Raw genomic sequence first — 16,603 nt, 5'->3', positions numbered from 1 at the left:
TATTCACTTACACGTTTTAAAAATTATTGTCAAAACAATGTTTTAGTTAAACTAACATTTACAATATTAAAAATATCTTCCAGGTATTTACAATCTGTTCTATACCTTTATTATCATTACTTTCCAAGTCTCTTTATATTTCATGTATTCCATACTTTTTCTTTGTTGTGATGTACATTCTATAGACACAAAAGTTTTAAATTCTGACTCTTGCCTGATTCCTGGATTGAACTAAAGAATTTCAACCCAGTCTTTCTATATTCTTCACACTTTCCCAATGGTCAATACAATTTTCTCAGCTTTTACTATTTTAGCCACAAATGCCTCACTTTAATTTATAAATTTAATTTAAGGGGAATTTGATCCATGAGTAGTGTATTTACATTTTACATCATTTCTGTTGGGTACCTTGTCAGTTAAAACTGGCAGTAAACTTCCCTCAAACGGCATATCTAGGCAGATGGGACAGTGTCCCTGTGGTGGCCAGGCTCCACCTTTGTGCTCCCATGTGCTCTTTGTCTCTCTGAACCTGATGGTTTTAACTTAGCATAATGTATTCCAGTGCCACCCATTCTTATGGAAATTATAGAACTCCAATTTTTGTAGCCCAATGACAAGACACATTTTTAATATATTCATTCACTGATAGATATTTTTCTTGACTTTATATCTTAGCTGTTATAAGCAGTGCCGCAGTAAAAACAAGGGTTCAAATATCTTCTGAACATGCAGAATTTCTTTCCTTTGGATATATATCAAGGAATGAGACTTCTGGGAAAATGGTAGTCTATCTCCAGTTCAGTGAGAAGCCTCTCCCCGTTTTCCATGACTAACTCATGTTTCTTAGTGCTTTTACTTGTTTTGAGCTTATCAACACACCTCAGGCTCTTCTAAGATCAGGCTTATAGGACACCAAGTATATTTCCAAAATTTTTTAACATATCTTGATTTCTATGTAAGAAAAACTGGAGGAAAACACATATTTTCCTGAGTATATTAGTGATAAAGATCTTTTAAATCAACACTTTTATAACCATGGACATTTAGATAGTAACTTTGATATCAAGCACTAGCATATCATATTCATATTCACACAGATGAATAAGGAAAGTGTTTGGTTGGAGCCTCTGGTTTGCCCCTGCATGATCTGGGATCTCTCTCTCTCTCCTTCTCTCTCCCCTTCTCTCTCCAAACCCCACCCCCTCAGAGAGTCTCCAAACAAAGGGAAGGCACCAAAAAGCCCAGTTCCATTCTTGGTAGCAACTGCAGCTTCCTCCCCTGAAGCTGCCAGCTGCTCAAATCCCCACCTAAGCACTAAGCTTTTGACCATACTTGGGCACAAACCCAGCTTGTGGCAACGCATCATCACCCCTCGCCTACAGCCTATAAAATCTCCCTGCTTTAGTTTGGGGGCTGGATTCCTTTGACCTCAATCTCTGGGACCAGAGAACCCACTGGAGAGTTGCTTTGCTCAATATACCTGTTGTTACACTTTTTCAGTTTGGCTTGATCTGGCTTACTGAGTCAGCAGAGAAATTTATAATGGTGTTGCGATAGGGGGCAGGAAACTTATTAGAAAGTAGACCATAAGAATGAAATAGAAATAAAGAAACATTGCAGGAGTCTCTGCGACCTCTGTGGCAGCAGAGTAAAAAGGCATTTCAGTTTAATACAACTAAATAACCAGTGTTTGGTTCATATTTCAGGAATCTGACCTCAAGTAGTTGTCTTAGGCATATTTAAGCACAGCACATTTGGTGAAAACTTACTCTGGTGATAACTCACTCAATCCCATGTGTACAATGAAGCACATATAAATCTCTTTAAGGGACAAAGTAGGCTAAATGAAGATCAAACATTGAAACACTTTGTAAAGTATATTTGACCCTCCCAAAGATAGGTTTTACAGATTGACTGAGAAAAAACAAGTTTATGAAAAGTGTCTAGGGGAGGATCTGTGTGGTCTCCAGACACTCAGATAGAGGCTAGAACGCATGGCTGCTGCCAGCCTTCTGGACAGATAACAGGTCTTACATTCCTTCTCTTGAAGGAACAAGTCTCCATGCCAACATTCCAGTTTTCCCTAGTGCTTATCTTTAGCACAAGGACCTGTGTGCCTCCTACAAAGCATAGCCTGAATTAAGCCTCAGAACCAGAGGGACTTCAACAAGTTGGATTCTTGCTAAAGAATGGGCCCCCAGGTCTGCCTTTCTCTCTTCCCCAGCTCCATATAAGTTTTATTGCACTTCCAAAATCCACCCCTTTCCTCTCATGTCTCTTTTGCTCTTCTACTCTCAAAATAAACTCTGTAATTGCCATCAGTAGCCTAGGGTCATAAACAGGAAGTGAAGTGAACCCCAACTTCATATAATTGGGTCCCTCATCTGTCAACACAAACAGAAATATTCCCCCACACAGCATGTCTAGGTAGGTGAAACAGACTCCCTGTGGTTAGCAAGCCTCTGTCCTCATTCCTCATATAATCTCTGTCACTTGCAAGATCTATGGGTGGCCTTCCTACAAATGTGGCCAGGCTATAAGCACACCACCAATTGATTCCACCAACAAAGGATTCCATGCCCTAAATTAAACTCTCTTGCTGGTGTCATCAATCAGCCAAGTTTCTCAATTAAAATTTGATTACCAGAAGTGTTGTTTTCACTTTCCTCACTCTGATAAGTCAATTCATTTGATGGTGTAATTATAAAATCATTTAAGCATTTAACCTGCAGCCCATAGGCATGTTTAACTTCCTACTCATGCCCTATCCCACTTCTTATTAGTCAAAATAATAAATAAAATCTAGTTTCCGTGCTACTCATTCACAATGGAAAAGAAGTGACTGGGTTGGTCTGGGATTGAGGGTCAAGACTTACTATGCTTGGAGAAAAGTTTCGCCCAGAGTCTTGGACACACAGGTGTGATGTGATAAGACGGAATGCAGGAGCTGTCACAGCAACACAGAGAACAGTTCAAAAGAGTGACAACACCCATGAGCTCCTCACAAGAAGACGTGTATGCAGGACAAGTTTGAAGGAAGGGAAAGGAGGGTCTGCTGATACTATTTTGTCACTGCTGCACTAAGACATAGACTTTGCAACTTCAGAATCTGCCAAAAATAGTAAAATAAGGCTGCATTTCATTGCTCTGTCATGTGTGAGATGTTCATTAGCATTCATGCAGGCAGGCAGAAAATTACAGGAGAAAGGAAGAAATTACATTCCAAACTCGTCCCCCACCATGAGCTACAAATTTAGCATCCTCAGCACAGGAGGAAACCATACCCTGCTGGCAGCCAACTCATCCTCAACCCAACCCACCATGAAAACACAGAGAAAGCAAAGGACGCCTGCGTCTTTATTGCTTTGGGGATCTCATGAGTATTTGTCAGACACAGGAACAATCCCTAGAAGCGTTATATAAGCTCTCTGTTCACCTGAAGTGCTATGTTCCCTACCTCAAGCCTGTTAACTTATTAAAACAGGGGTATGATGAGCTTCTTTAATGATCAGTGCACTAAAGTCTGTAGAAATGGCCAAGGGAAAAGAAAGACTTTATGGCTTTTCTCAGAGCGCCGGAGGTCTGGGTTCCATTCATGTTTCAGCCCTAGTCTCTCTATCATTTTCAGAAGAGGATGTTCTCTGCTTGGTAAGCTGTCTCAGTCTCACATGAAAAAGGCCTTGATGCTGGACTTGACTTTTATCTTTGAGATGATGATATTGCTTCCAACTCTGCAAATTCCCAGCTATCAATCACATCATGGAACACAGGAGTTAAACAAAGCCAAATACTTTACAACATTCTCAGTGCACCTTGTAGCCAAATGATTAACAAGAAACAGAGTAGATTGGGGTATGTATGACTTCTTCTTTGCTTAACTGGCCTGACTCTGATGGGATTGTATACATAACAACCTAAAGTCCATGTGTTGAAAGGAAACAAGGTTGGCTGAATACCCAATACCAAAATTCTGACTACTTCATTATATATTTGAATGATGTATAGTAAGAAGACCTCAGCTTTACCCAGCAGCAGCCTAGACTGACTAGTCTGTGACCTAAGTTAGTATTTAATTGTGAAGATTACTGATGAGGAAGAATAAAAGCTACCACATTAAGTGTGTGGCTTTGTATTGACTTCCTGTCACCTGTCTCTAAAATACCTTACATTGATGCTCACAAATGACTGACATCTCTCAATTTCTATTGTCACTGTTCTTCAGGGTTGACATCTAAAGACATGGCACAAAATCTTGGCTCCCCCTCCCCTTTCCTTTAATTCTATACCTGAGCATATTTTTTTAACATCTAAAACAATAAAAAACAACAAAAGATGACCTGGGATTTTCTTTAGCCAGTTTTTAAAGGAGTGCCCACCGTACGTATTGAACCTGGCATGATGGTTCATGCCTCTGACCCCTGAGGCAAAGGGACTGCCATGAGTGCACAGCCAGGCTGGGCTCCAGTGGAGATGCTGCATCAAAAACACTCAAACTGAAAGAGATACATGACGAAGCTAGCCCTTACCTGTAAGTTTCGAATTTATATTGTTTCATCCACATGCAAGATCATTTTTCCTACAAATAACATATATGCATGTGCATGTGTTCATGTGTGTGTAATTGTAAAAGAATGTTTTATTGTGATTTTTGCTTGAGTAACTTTTAGAAAGAGAACTTTAAAAACTGAATTTTAACATAATATTTAATGACATAAGCAAATGTTTACTATACAATACTTATGACAAAAAAAGAGCGAACCCTTTATGTATATGTAATAGAACGTCTGTGTCTGCCTTGTTAAAAAAAAGTAATTCTAAAATATCAGTTGTCATCCTCTTGTGACAGTGGAGTTAGGCCAGGAGTAACTTAAAATTGCTTCTTCGTGCTTTTAGAAAATTTCTAAATTGAGTATGTATTATTTTTTGTAAGCTGAAAAGCCATCCTTGTTAGTTTCATATGTTGGATTTTCCTCCATTTCCACCCACATTTTCTTGTCCATTTGCAAGACATTCTATGCCATTAACTTCCCTTCCTGTCTTCCAGAGTCTTCAAGTCCCATGTCCTAAAATGCTGCTTCCAGAATGTAAATTTAGGGAGCAGGCTGACTTCTGGATGACTCCAGCACTTCTTGCTACAGGAAATAGAATGAGACAGAAGAATCGGCTCCTTGTTCCTACCCTCCTCCAACAGTAATGCAGAGACCTTGGAAATCCCGCTAAGTTCCCAGGTCTCCTTCTAGCCATATATGAACTATACGGTTGGGCTGAATGACCCCAGAGACCCATGCATCTGGAAATTTCTCCTTTTTCTTGAGCTCTTTACCCAATTGCAGTAGAAAGTTTTAATTGGCCGGAGTGTGAAATGATTGCAAAGTTCCATTTACAAGGCAAACGATTCTCATTCAACAAGAAGGGAAGCAAGCCAAGAATCATAAATAGCCAGGGAATCCAGCATGCTGTTTTATATTAGAACAAATGTCCCAGGCAAAATATCCATTCCAGATGTAAATCCAACCCAAATATCTACAGGAAGCAAATGGGGTTGGGGGGAGCTGAAGAAGTATTTTCAGAAACATTAAATTATATAATGCTCCAAGCGTAAGTAAGGAGTTAGCGGCATATCCAAAATTTAAGTTTAATGGAAGTTTAATCTAAATTCATCTGAATAAATAACTCACATATAAACACCTGTAATGTTTACAATAATGTCTTCATCTGAGAAAGTCCAACCATTACTTGGAGGTAATTATGGACATCTAAAAGTCAATTTAAAATTATTTAAGTTCTGCCAAATAGATGTAATAGTAAACCAACTCCTAATGACTCATCCTTATATCCATAGATTAAGGCACCTCATTAGAGAAGCTTCCATTTGCATAAGATGATGGTCAACACCAAGAGCCACAACCGACCAAGGTGCAAAGAGTAAGGGACTGTAGAAAGTTAAGCCCTAAAAAGAGCATGTATACCTGATTCCCTCCCCCACAGGCTCAGGGATCATTGTGAAAGAGACAACAGAAAAAAATGCAGACGCCAGGGGTGACTTTTAAAAACAACTAGAAGAAACAGTGTCTTCTGGACATACTTGGACAGCTGCACATATGAACTCCAAGCTGCTAGCTGTGGCACTATCCACAGGACCTATACAACCCCAGCCAAACAAAATCCCAGAAGTTCTGCTCCTAGCAAAGGAGCCGTTACAACTACTAACTGCTGAGAGAGAAAGGGTCAGTTTCTCTAGCAGTGCAGATCCAGATAATCCAACCATGTTTAAAAGGAAGGATGCACATCCACAAATATTTAGACAGTGCAAATTCGCCCAGATGTGAAGAAAAGGGGCACAAGATGGGTAGAAGGGGAAGTGAGGTAGGTGTGGGAACAGTGGCGGAGGGAGAATGTGACCGAAGCCCATTGTACAAAATCCTCAAAGAAAGAACTGATTTAAAATCCAACATAAAAAATAAAGATTATATAAACAACACATGAATTTATTGCAAAGGAAATTAAAACCAGGCAGTTGAACAGACAGTGAAAAAAAAAAGAAAGAAAGTTCCCCTTCACTACACCCTTCTACACCACTTCTCCACCTACAGAAACCAAAGATTTAAACCCCTTTGTTCTAGATGTACATAGCTTCATACTGTTCCTATCTGTCTCCTGCAAGGCACTACAAGAATATCTATAAATATTAGATGTCTTTGTTCTGTCAAATTTAATGAAAAAAACTTGACAAATTTCTCACTAAAACTGAAAGTTGCTTTTCAAAGGAAAATCCATTATTTATACCCTCCAGAACTGATTCTAACCAGTGTTCTCCATCTCTGCTAATCTTGTTGTTTTTGACATAATAGGCAAATAGGCCTCAGTTCTGCAGGGACAGCAAGTACAGTGTGGGAGCATCTGTGTGTAGGTTTTGACCTCCTGGAGAATGGGTTATGCAGACCTGTTTGTTTAGACTCTTTTCCAAGTTCAAAAGATGTCACAGTGTTTACCACCATTTGAAAATGCATTTCTCTATGGAACCCTGCCTTAGGAACCAATTCCACGATTCTCCCTGCTCATTCTGAAAGACTGCAAACGATTCCCAGACAGGTCTGGAGATCCAAGAGGAAGAATTAGAGAACCTTGGGCATCCTAAACATGCAGAGATGGCTTTGCCAAATTCAAGCCCCTATGGGATTACATAAATGTAAAGCTAAGAAGCAAAACCAATTCTGTGGAGAGTCAAAAAATTCAGTGAAGATGTTATAGAAATCTCTAATGCAGATAGGAAATAGGAAAAATAATCCAGGGAATAAAATTCAGTGAATCAGACGTCTCATATCCTACAAACCTGATTGATCATAATGGGCTTGGACAGGAAGAAGGATTTCATCAGCTGTTGATTGCTAACTATGCTAAGGATCTAATATAGGTTGACTGGTTTAAGTTCGTACTACCTGGAAGGTGCTATTAATAGGTCACCCATGCTTTAAAGGGGGGAATCTAGCAAACACAAGGTGAATTAGCTTCAACTGCATGGGATCTGGCCTCTCCTTCCCTGCAGCAAAAGGGCTGCAGCAATTCCAGCCTTTGCATTCTCGCTGCATCATTCAGTGAAAAAGAAAACATCTGTTGAAACTTATCTCACCGACACGCTACATACTTTCCCTGTGTGAACAGGAAGTCTGGGTTTTGCTAATCAGAATAGATAACGAAGGGCCGAGATGTAACTCAGTTGTGCAGTGTCTTACCTAGAGAAGACCAGTAGTAACATTTGGAGGCATATGTAAGGTGCACACCACCTAAATATCCTAGCTGTGAGTAAGAGAGAGGTGAAGGTGTCAGGTAGAAGGGGAGTGAGGGAGCTGGGTACTCTAGTATAGCACTCATCAGCCAGAAAGAAACAAGACACGTGAAGTTTCTCCAACAGTATAATTGTGATCATATTCCACCTGGAAACTATCAATTCCTGTCAGCACCATTTGTTCTGAAACACTGTATCTCCTATGCCATTGCTTTTCAAAGAAAAACCAAATCTTTATCCCATCGTCTCTTCCTTCGAATCCATTTCCCACAGGAACTATCACAGGTTTACAGCTCATGTCGGGCATGGTAGAAGTGGGTGAGGTAATGTTTTATCAGGAATCTCATATGAAATCAAGACTAATGTAAGCTTCATTCGTAGAGAAAGATCGAGATTTCAAATGAGAAGCTCATTTTCCTCTCTTCATCTTATGTACATTTTTTTACTTCACTCCTGAGTCGTGGACTTGGTGCTTTGCAAGCACTCAAGGACAGCACAAAAGTGAAATCAGGAACAGGGTGCTTTTACAGAGAGTACTCCAAACTGTTCCTCTACTTTCAGTCTAAATAGATAATTAGCTATCCAATTTAAAAGATGTTCTTGAATGAAGATGGCACAGTGTTCCTTGCAAACATGTTTTAAAGTTTAATGATCGTTGTTATCAGCATGATGCTTATGTTGAAACTAGCAGTGAATTGAATTTCACCCTAAGAATGTTTGTTAAATGTAGAGTGCCTACTATGTGGCCATCTTGAAGTTCCCACTCGTGTGTCTCCATAGAAAATGCTCTGTAAAGAACTGGACTTAGTAAGCTGAAAAAATCACAGTTTCTTGTACACCAGCTGATCAACACCCATGTTTTCATATTTGAATAGCTACACTAAGCAAATTGCTTGGAAAACAAGTATAAACATTACCGTTGATGCTTGTAATTCCAGAACTGGTAGACCAAGGCAGGGGAATCACTGCAAGTTCCAGGCTAGCTTGGGCTGCACAGTGAGACTGTCTCGAAAAATCAAACACTACCCAACCCTGCCTCCCAGGGTACATGTTCTCATCTCACTTTCCTAGGCATTCATTGTTCCCATGGTTTTTTCCTCTGAGCCTTCTGCTATTTTTTCTCAGTTATGATAAACTGATATCTCAAAATTGAACTCCACAAATAGACACAACCATCAATGGACTCTAGAAAATTACTAGTTTGGGAGGAGTTAGCAGATCCCTAACCACAATACCTTCCTGTTAAGTTGTGTTTGAGTGGAAAAGGAAAAAGAAATCTAAAACTGAAGAGCCAAGGTAGTAGATATCAACTAATAATTAGGGATAGACACTTCATATCTTTGTTACTAAGGATGACTAAGCCAATAAATCCCTTAGCTAACACCAGCTGCCCATAATCTAAATATATCAGCAACCATCCCCCAGCCTGCAGTGTGCATAAAATTGCTGAGAAGCATTAATCTTATCAAAGTCTATGAAGCCCAAATTCATGAAGGTTTATACCTGAATGGGTTCCAAGACCATTCCAAGCCTCTTAAAGGTGACAGAAAGTCTCAGAGAAGGTCTATTATAGAAGGCCCAGGATCCTCTGGATGTCAGAATTCCTCTCCAACTCTAGCCAGCAGCAGGGAGTTGAGCAGAGCTCTTGCAAGGATAGTCTAGAAGTGTCTCAGAGTGGGAAGCCATTCCTTACACTAAGTCAAATCTTCTCTGTCATTCCTACCGAAGCATGTCTAACCCCTCTCCAGTGACAAGCCTTCAAATATGGGTAAGACAGATAACATGCCCCCTACAAGTTGTCAGCTACTGTCTTCTTCATAGGACACTCTACAGACTGCATTTATTTTACATTTATCTTTTTCTTGTCTCATTTCTTAAATAAGTTAAATGATACAAACCCAAACTTTAAAAAAAAAAAGTTTACCTGCTCCCTTTTCTAGCATGTCTTTCTATTACAGATATCTATTTCATTTGTTTGCCTCACAGGATTGAACAAATATGTGAACCTGTTCACACCATAATAAGCACTCAACTTAAGGAGCGAGAGTATGTATATGTGTGTGTGTGTGTGTGTGTGTGTGTGTGTGTGTGTGTGTGTGCGCGCGCACGTGTGTGTGTGTGTGTGTGTGTGTGTGTGTATGTGCATGTGCGTGTGTGTGTGTGTGTGTGTGTGCGTGTGTGTGTGTGTGTGTGTGTGTGTGTGTGTGTGTGTGTGTGTGTGTTTGTCTCGTGATTCAAGGTTTATACTGCTTTGTGTCTGTTTAAACGATGCTTTGCTGATTCTTCTCCCATTGAGTATCTGGAGTCAGTCTCCTCCATTCAGTTCTTCTTGCCCTGTGGATTAAGGTCAGGTGGCAAAGTGCCTCTCTGTTCTGCATCATCTAATTGATCATGCTGGTGTGACATTTCAATCTCTGCTTCATTTGGAGAAGCAGGCTCCAGTGAAGTGACGTTTTCTGAAGAAAACACAGGAGCAGAAAGGGCTTATTAACCTCTAGAAAACGGTAGCACATTCCGTGCTTCTCCTAACACCTGATCATTTTCAAACAGGAAAACTTTCAATATACCAAGCCCTAGCTGTGAAAGTGATGCTTTGACAAACAGAACATGAGATAGCCTTTTGAATGGTTTTGCGGCTGTCATACAAAGTAGGAGGGGTTGAAATAATTGCCAATTATGAACCCACAGAAACATCAGGACATTTATACACTGCTATTTAGATAGATGTCTCTATAATGTAATTCTAAATGGTGAGATCTGACATCATCTGAAAGGATTGTGTCATAATCCCAGGTCAGACTAAAGCATCCAATATAGTTCTAGCTTCTACGGTGTATAGCATCTTCACCCACTGAACTCAATTACTCCTCAAAACATCCAAGATGATGGGGTGTTTTACGAAGACATCACTGAGGCTTGGAGACTTGTGAGTTTGTGAAGTTTATGTAAGTGCCAGATGAAAGAAATAAGTTGACAATAGACTTGGTCTTCTATACTCTTCAGTGTTTATCATCTCTCTTCTGCTCTGAGATTTAATATTACACAGTTGTATTTTCCCTGCCCTGGATTTTAACAAGTGACCTAGAGGGGAAGAGAGAGAGAGAGAGAGAGAGAGAGAGAGAGAGAGAGAGAGAGAGAGAGAGAGAGAGAGAGAGAGAGGAGGGAGGAAAGAAGGAAGGAAGGGAGGGACTGAGGGAGGAAAAAAGGAAGGGAGGGAGGAAGGATTGATTCTAAGGTGGCTACAAACATATCCTGAATGGCAAATTGCTAGAACATCTCTTGGCAATCAACCCTCACCTTGACCTAAGTAATTTGTGATATAGACCAGTATAAACACTCATACCGTCTATGAGCAGTGCAAGGCTTCTCAACGTTTGCTCACGGCCACACCTTCTGTCCCATTCAGCATAAACCTGACTCTATAAAACTGTTTCTAATAACCATACAGAACCCTCTTATATTCTGTAAGTCCCTGGTTTTCCATTCTCTGGGTTAAGACATACTTGAGCAGATACAGGGAATACTTCTTTCTCTGAAAGTATTAGTGATTTCCCCCACTAAAATGTTTTAAGACTAAAAGAAAAAAAATTCTGTGGGATAGACAGAGACTTTTCTTTCTGAAACTTTCTAGATATTTCTGGACCTTCACACCATTTACTCCGGGATTAATCAAATGAATATCATGGGCCATTTTAAGTAACTAAGAACAGAACAAAACTTTTTTTAAAATCTCTGCTTTGTCATTTTCTTTATAATTGCCAGCTGCTGGCATATGTTCCCTTGTCTGTAAAATGTTGATAATATTATCCTACTCCAGGGAGATTTTGTAAGGGTAATGGCTAGCAATCAGCCCCTTAGATGTCAGGGAACTCAGAGAAAGTGGGGCAGTAGGAGAATACAGAGAGAAGCCCAGTGACCTCTGGCCAAGGTAAGGATGGGAGGAATCTTCTCTAGCAGGAGGTCTCTTCTACGAGCTGGTTCTTCTTTTGATGCAGCAGTTTCTCGGACAGACCTCCTCCAGATCCTCAAGAGCTATTATCTGGATATTAAAGCCCTCGGTTGGAATTTTGTTTGAGAATTCCATATTCTGAAAAGGATCACTGCCTGCAACACCATGCAATCTTTATTAATGCAATGGTCATTCAATTTTTAAGAAAATTCCAGCAAAGCAGAGTCTGTTGATTTTCATGTTGGACTCCAACATGACCTTTCATTCTCTGATTTCATTTTTTAATGGTCGACAAAAGTTTTACCTAATTAAAGCAACACCTGAGGGGGAACCAGCCCATAATTCTTACATACAAGGTCACTCTTGAGGTAGTAAAGTAACAATTCCTACCGAAGAGCAAAGGAAAACAAGAAACTGACCTCCCTTGGATGCTACCATGCTCTGAATCATGTAAGAGAGACATAACCTTTTGGGGTTTAAAAGAAATTATATAGAGAAAAATAAGTTACCTTAATATGCAATATTGAATTCACCAATAGGGCTGAATTGCCCATTTTTTTTCTTCTGAAAGCAAGTTTCATTTACAGAAAAGATACACCAGGAATTGTATCAAGCTACAACTTATTAACAACAACAAAGATCAAGGTTCAAAACGTAACCAGTTAGAATATTTGCTTTTTACCACAAATGTTAGTGTTTTCATATTAACATACATACTTCAACACCAATCACTTAAAAAAGCTAAACTACTTAATTACATTAGTATTTGATCAAGATATATATCCATACACCATATCTAAATAACAATTTACTCTTTCCTCTATTCACAGCAAAACATGTATTAACCACATATAAAATCTTACAACTTTTGGTTTTGATTTATAAGTCTTAAAAAAGACCTCTCCTGGAGGATTTAAATTTATTACCTGCATGGGCCTGCACCAGGTTTTCTGCATTTTGACTGCCAGTTTAGTGTTTTCATGGGATTCCAGAGTGTACAAATGAGTGGGTCTCTGATTCTTGCACCTTTTCTTGGGCTCTTTTCCTTCTATTGGTTTATCCTGTGTAGCATGAATCTTAAAGAGTTCTTATTAATAAAATCAAACCCGAGGCCAGTTATTGGGGTGAACACTGGAAGATCAGAGAGACAGAACAAGCCACAGCTATCTCACCTTGCCGGATCCTCAGCTGGTCTTGTCTCCTCAGACTGGAGGCCTCTAAGTCCTCATCCAGAATGGGTCTCAGCTGAATTGCTGCTCGAAAGCTTGAACGCTTAACCAGCCAAACGCTTAACCAGCCAAATGCTTAATCAGCCAAATGCTTCTAGTTTCTGGTCCTCACGCCTTATATACCTTTCTGCTTTCTACCACCACTCCCTGGGATTAAAGGCTCGCTTTCTGGGATTAAAGGCGTGTGTCACCATGCCTGGCCATTTCCAATGTGGCCTTGAACTCACAGAGACCCAGAGGGATTTCTACCTCTGGCGTGGTAGGATTAAAGGTGTGAGTGCCACCATTTTCTAGCCTTTGTATCTAGTGGCTGTCCTGTCTCTGACCCCAGATAAGTTTATTAGGGTGCACAATATTTTGGGGAACACAATACCACCACAATCCTGTCCAACTTCAATGTGATAGAATGAATGAAGAATGGATGAATGAATGAATGAATGAAAACTTAGCCACTAAAGTAAAGGTTAACAGCTTAACTGTCATTTGTACCTGCTGAGAGAGAGAAAATCAGTTTTCTCCAATGAAGTGACACTGGGTATTTCAGCCACTCCAGGGCAGGCCTCATGTTCAGGAGTCGCTGATCAACATATAATAATCTCTACAGTTTTGTTGTGAGCTTTTATTGGGTTATAGTTTGGTATTTGGTTTTTTGTTGTTGTTTGTTTTTCTTTTTGTTTTCTTGGTTGGGGGTTTGTTGTTGTATTGGGTTTTTGTTTTGTTTTTTTTTAGAAAGAACTTAAAGTTGGTGAGTAGAGAAGGGGAGAGAATCTGGAAGGACTTGTTGGAAGGGAAGAATAGAATTAAAATATAATTAAATTTAAAATTCGTTTTAAATAATAATAATAATATAATAAGATAAAATAGATAAAATAAAAAATGAATTCATTCTCTTTTTCTTCCGTTTCCTACTTGTCTCATAAGCCAATTGACTCTCTGAGATTCCTCCCTTGACTGTATCAAAATGCCAGTGACCCTACTGTAATTCCAATCGATCCTTCCCTGTGCACTTCTAACTTTTAAATAATTATCAAATTAATAACCTGTTCACCTTCAAGCCACGAGCAAACACTCCATAAGTCAGCAGACATATTCCTGATGTGTAGAATTGCCCTCATTCCTTCTCAGCTAAACCCTAAAGAAGAAATCATTTTAATTAGGAGAAGTCATTTCCAGAAGAGACTCTTCAAAGAAATGCTTCACATACTTCAAAATTCATATCAAATTTGTAAAACTCTGATTTTGAGGTGTTAACGAAGCATTAACATTGCAAAGTACGATTAAAAAGCAGCAGAAGACATATACATGCAGGCAACACTGAATAGACTCAGCAAGTTATGTTTCTATGATTATTCATTTATGTGTATATGTAGCAACAATGTGTAAGAACAGGAGACCATGAATTTGGGAAGGAGTGGAGGTGGGGAGCATGAAAGGAATAGAAGACTGAGGGGAGGAATGATATAATTGTATTGTAATTAAAATTGTATAATTCTCAAAAACCGCTGCATAGGAGCCGAAGGTGTCACTTAGCTGGTAGAGTGCTTGCTTAGCATGCAGGATCCCAGATGTGGTGGCACAAGCCTGTAATCTTGAGGACCACAAGTTCAAAGTCATCTTCAGCTATGTAGGAATTCCAAAGTCAACCTGGGATAAAGGAAACCTTGTCTCAAAAGAATAGAAATAAATTCAAACTTTAAAATGGTATAAATACACATAAATATAACAAGTCAAGTATAAATACGTACATATTTACTATTGCCTGGGTAGCTGGGTAGAGTACCGTAGCGGCTCTAACTCACTCTATACAACACAGTGTCTTTTGGAGAATTCACTCGTTCCTATTAGATTGTCTTGGTAGAAAGTAAGTCCAGTTACCTCCATTCCACTAAGAATATCAAAATGCCAACTTCCCTCACCTTCTACAAAGAACCAGAAACCAGGGGAAAATCTAGAAGGATTTGTATTTTGTGTAAGGGATACCATGACAGGAGATAGTTTGCTCTAGGCAATTACTTTGTATGGGAAGATGCAGTCTGTCAATCACAAAGTAAGGAGGATGCAGTAAAGTTAAATTAACAGGTAGGAAGGCTGCTGTGAGCTCTCAAGGAAAAGGGAAAAGACCAAAAAGAAAAAAATCTCTTTTGGACATGTCATAGTGTGAGAGTCTGTGGGGAGTCTAGCTCCTATCTTTCCCACCTTTTCTAGGGGTCTTAGGAGGAGGAGAGAGAGATAAGAAATATTAGGTGGAAAGAGAGAGCTGGATGACGAGAAGAAAGACAGAAACACAAGAAAGCTTCAGGAAGGCTTGGCTTGCTCAGCATCTGCTGTTGTTGGCAGCTTCTGGAGCTTCTGAAGCTGCTCAGACTGCTAAGTTCACAGAGGCTGCTAGGTTCTGGACACTGCTTTCTGCATCCCAGGTCCTATCCATGCTTGGAGAAAACCTACTTTACTCAATTACTTTATATTAAACCTTCATGTAGCACGAATTGTTAGAAGGTCTTATTAATAAAAACAAACCTGGAGCTAGGTATTGAGATGAATGCTGGAAGATCAGAGAAGCAGAACAAGCCACAGCCACCTCACCTCGCCAATTCCTCAGCTGATCCTGTTTCCTCAGACTGGAAGCTTCTGAGTCCTCATCCAAATCTCAGCTGAACTGGTGCTCTAAAGCCTAAAAGCTTATCCAGGCTTCTAATTCCTGGTCCGCACGCCTTATATACCTTTCTGCTTCCTGCCATTACTTCCTGGAATTAAAGGCGTGAGTCACCATGCCTGGCTGTTTCCAGTGTGGCTTTGAACTCACAGAGATCCAGATGGATCTCTGCCTCTGGAATGCTAGGATTAAAGGTGTGAGTGCCACCATTGTCTGGCCTCTGTATCTAGTGGCTGTTTCTGTTCTCTGACCCCAGATAAGTTTATTAGGGTGCACAATATTTTGGGGAACACAATATCACCACACTTTCACCATATCCCTAGACCTAAAGCTTCTTCTCCAAACTTCACCAAAACTTTTTTATCACTTTAAATCTGACTTACCAAATCAATAAAGAGAGAGAAATAGACAGAGATAGATACTTGCTGCAGCCTAACTTTACTTTGCTTTATATTTACAATTTTACTCACAAAGAATAGAATACCACCACCTCAACTTAATTCGTTAATTCATTACCGGCATGGCCTCCTGCTTCATAGTGCTCCCTCTCTCTTACCCTTTGTACCTAAGTCCCACATACCGGTGCCATCTGTGGGAGTCAGTGGGGAGTCCATCTCCTACCTTTTCTAGGGATTTAGGAGGAAGAGAGAGAGGGATAAGAAATACTAGGTAGAAAGAGAGACCTGGATGATGAGAAGAAAGACAGAAACACAGCAAAGCTTCAGGAGGGCCTGCATCACTACCCAACAGCCTTGAAGGTTTATTCAAAAGGCTTTTTGGAACATGCCAAGGGGAGAGGCAAAAGACCTCCCCCTTGCAAAATCAAAGCACACATATATCCAAGTGTAAACCCTTCCAAACACCTGGTAAACATGCTTGTGACCAAATCATCTCCTTACGCAGCCCTGCTGGGTAAAGCAAGCTCAGATTCTCTAATTCTGAGTAATTTGCGCCTCCACATCATAGGTTTTTGGAGGCCTGAAAGG

General features: G+C 39.9%; 1 long non-coding RNA gene across 1 annotated transcript in view; it reads right to left on the bottom strand.

The window, feature by feature from the left end:
* LOC128107082 (uncharacterized) overlaps positions 1 to 16,603 on the bottom strand; it is a 90,447-nt gene that overhangs the window by 64,519 nt on the left and 9,325 nt on the right. Inside the window, exon 2 of the long non-coding RNA XR_008216949.1 lies at positions 12,662 to 14,608. This is a non-coding gene — a long non-coding RNA (uncharacterized LOC128107082). The remainder of the gene's footprint in view (positions 1 to 12,661; positions 14,609 to 16,603) is intronic.

Source organism: Peromyscus californicus, unplaced genomic scaffold (assembly GCF_007827085.1).
Source record: "Peromyscus californicus insignis strain IS unplaced genomic scaffold, ASM782708v3 Scaffold_12__1_contigs__length_115047231, whole genome shotgun sequence".
NCBI lineage: Eukaryota > Metazoa > Chordata > Mammalia > Rodentia > Cricetidae > Peromyscus > Peromyscus californicus.
Note: the sequence above shows the minus strand (reverse complement) of the source record. Positions and strands in the feature narration are given on the sequence as shown.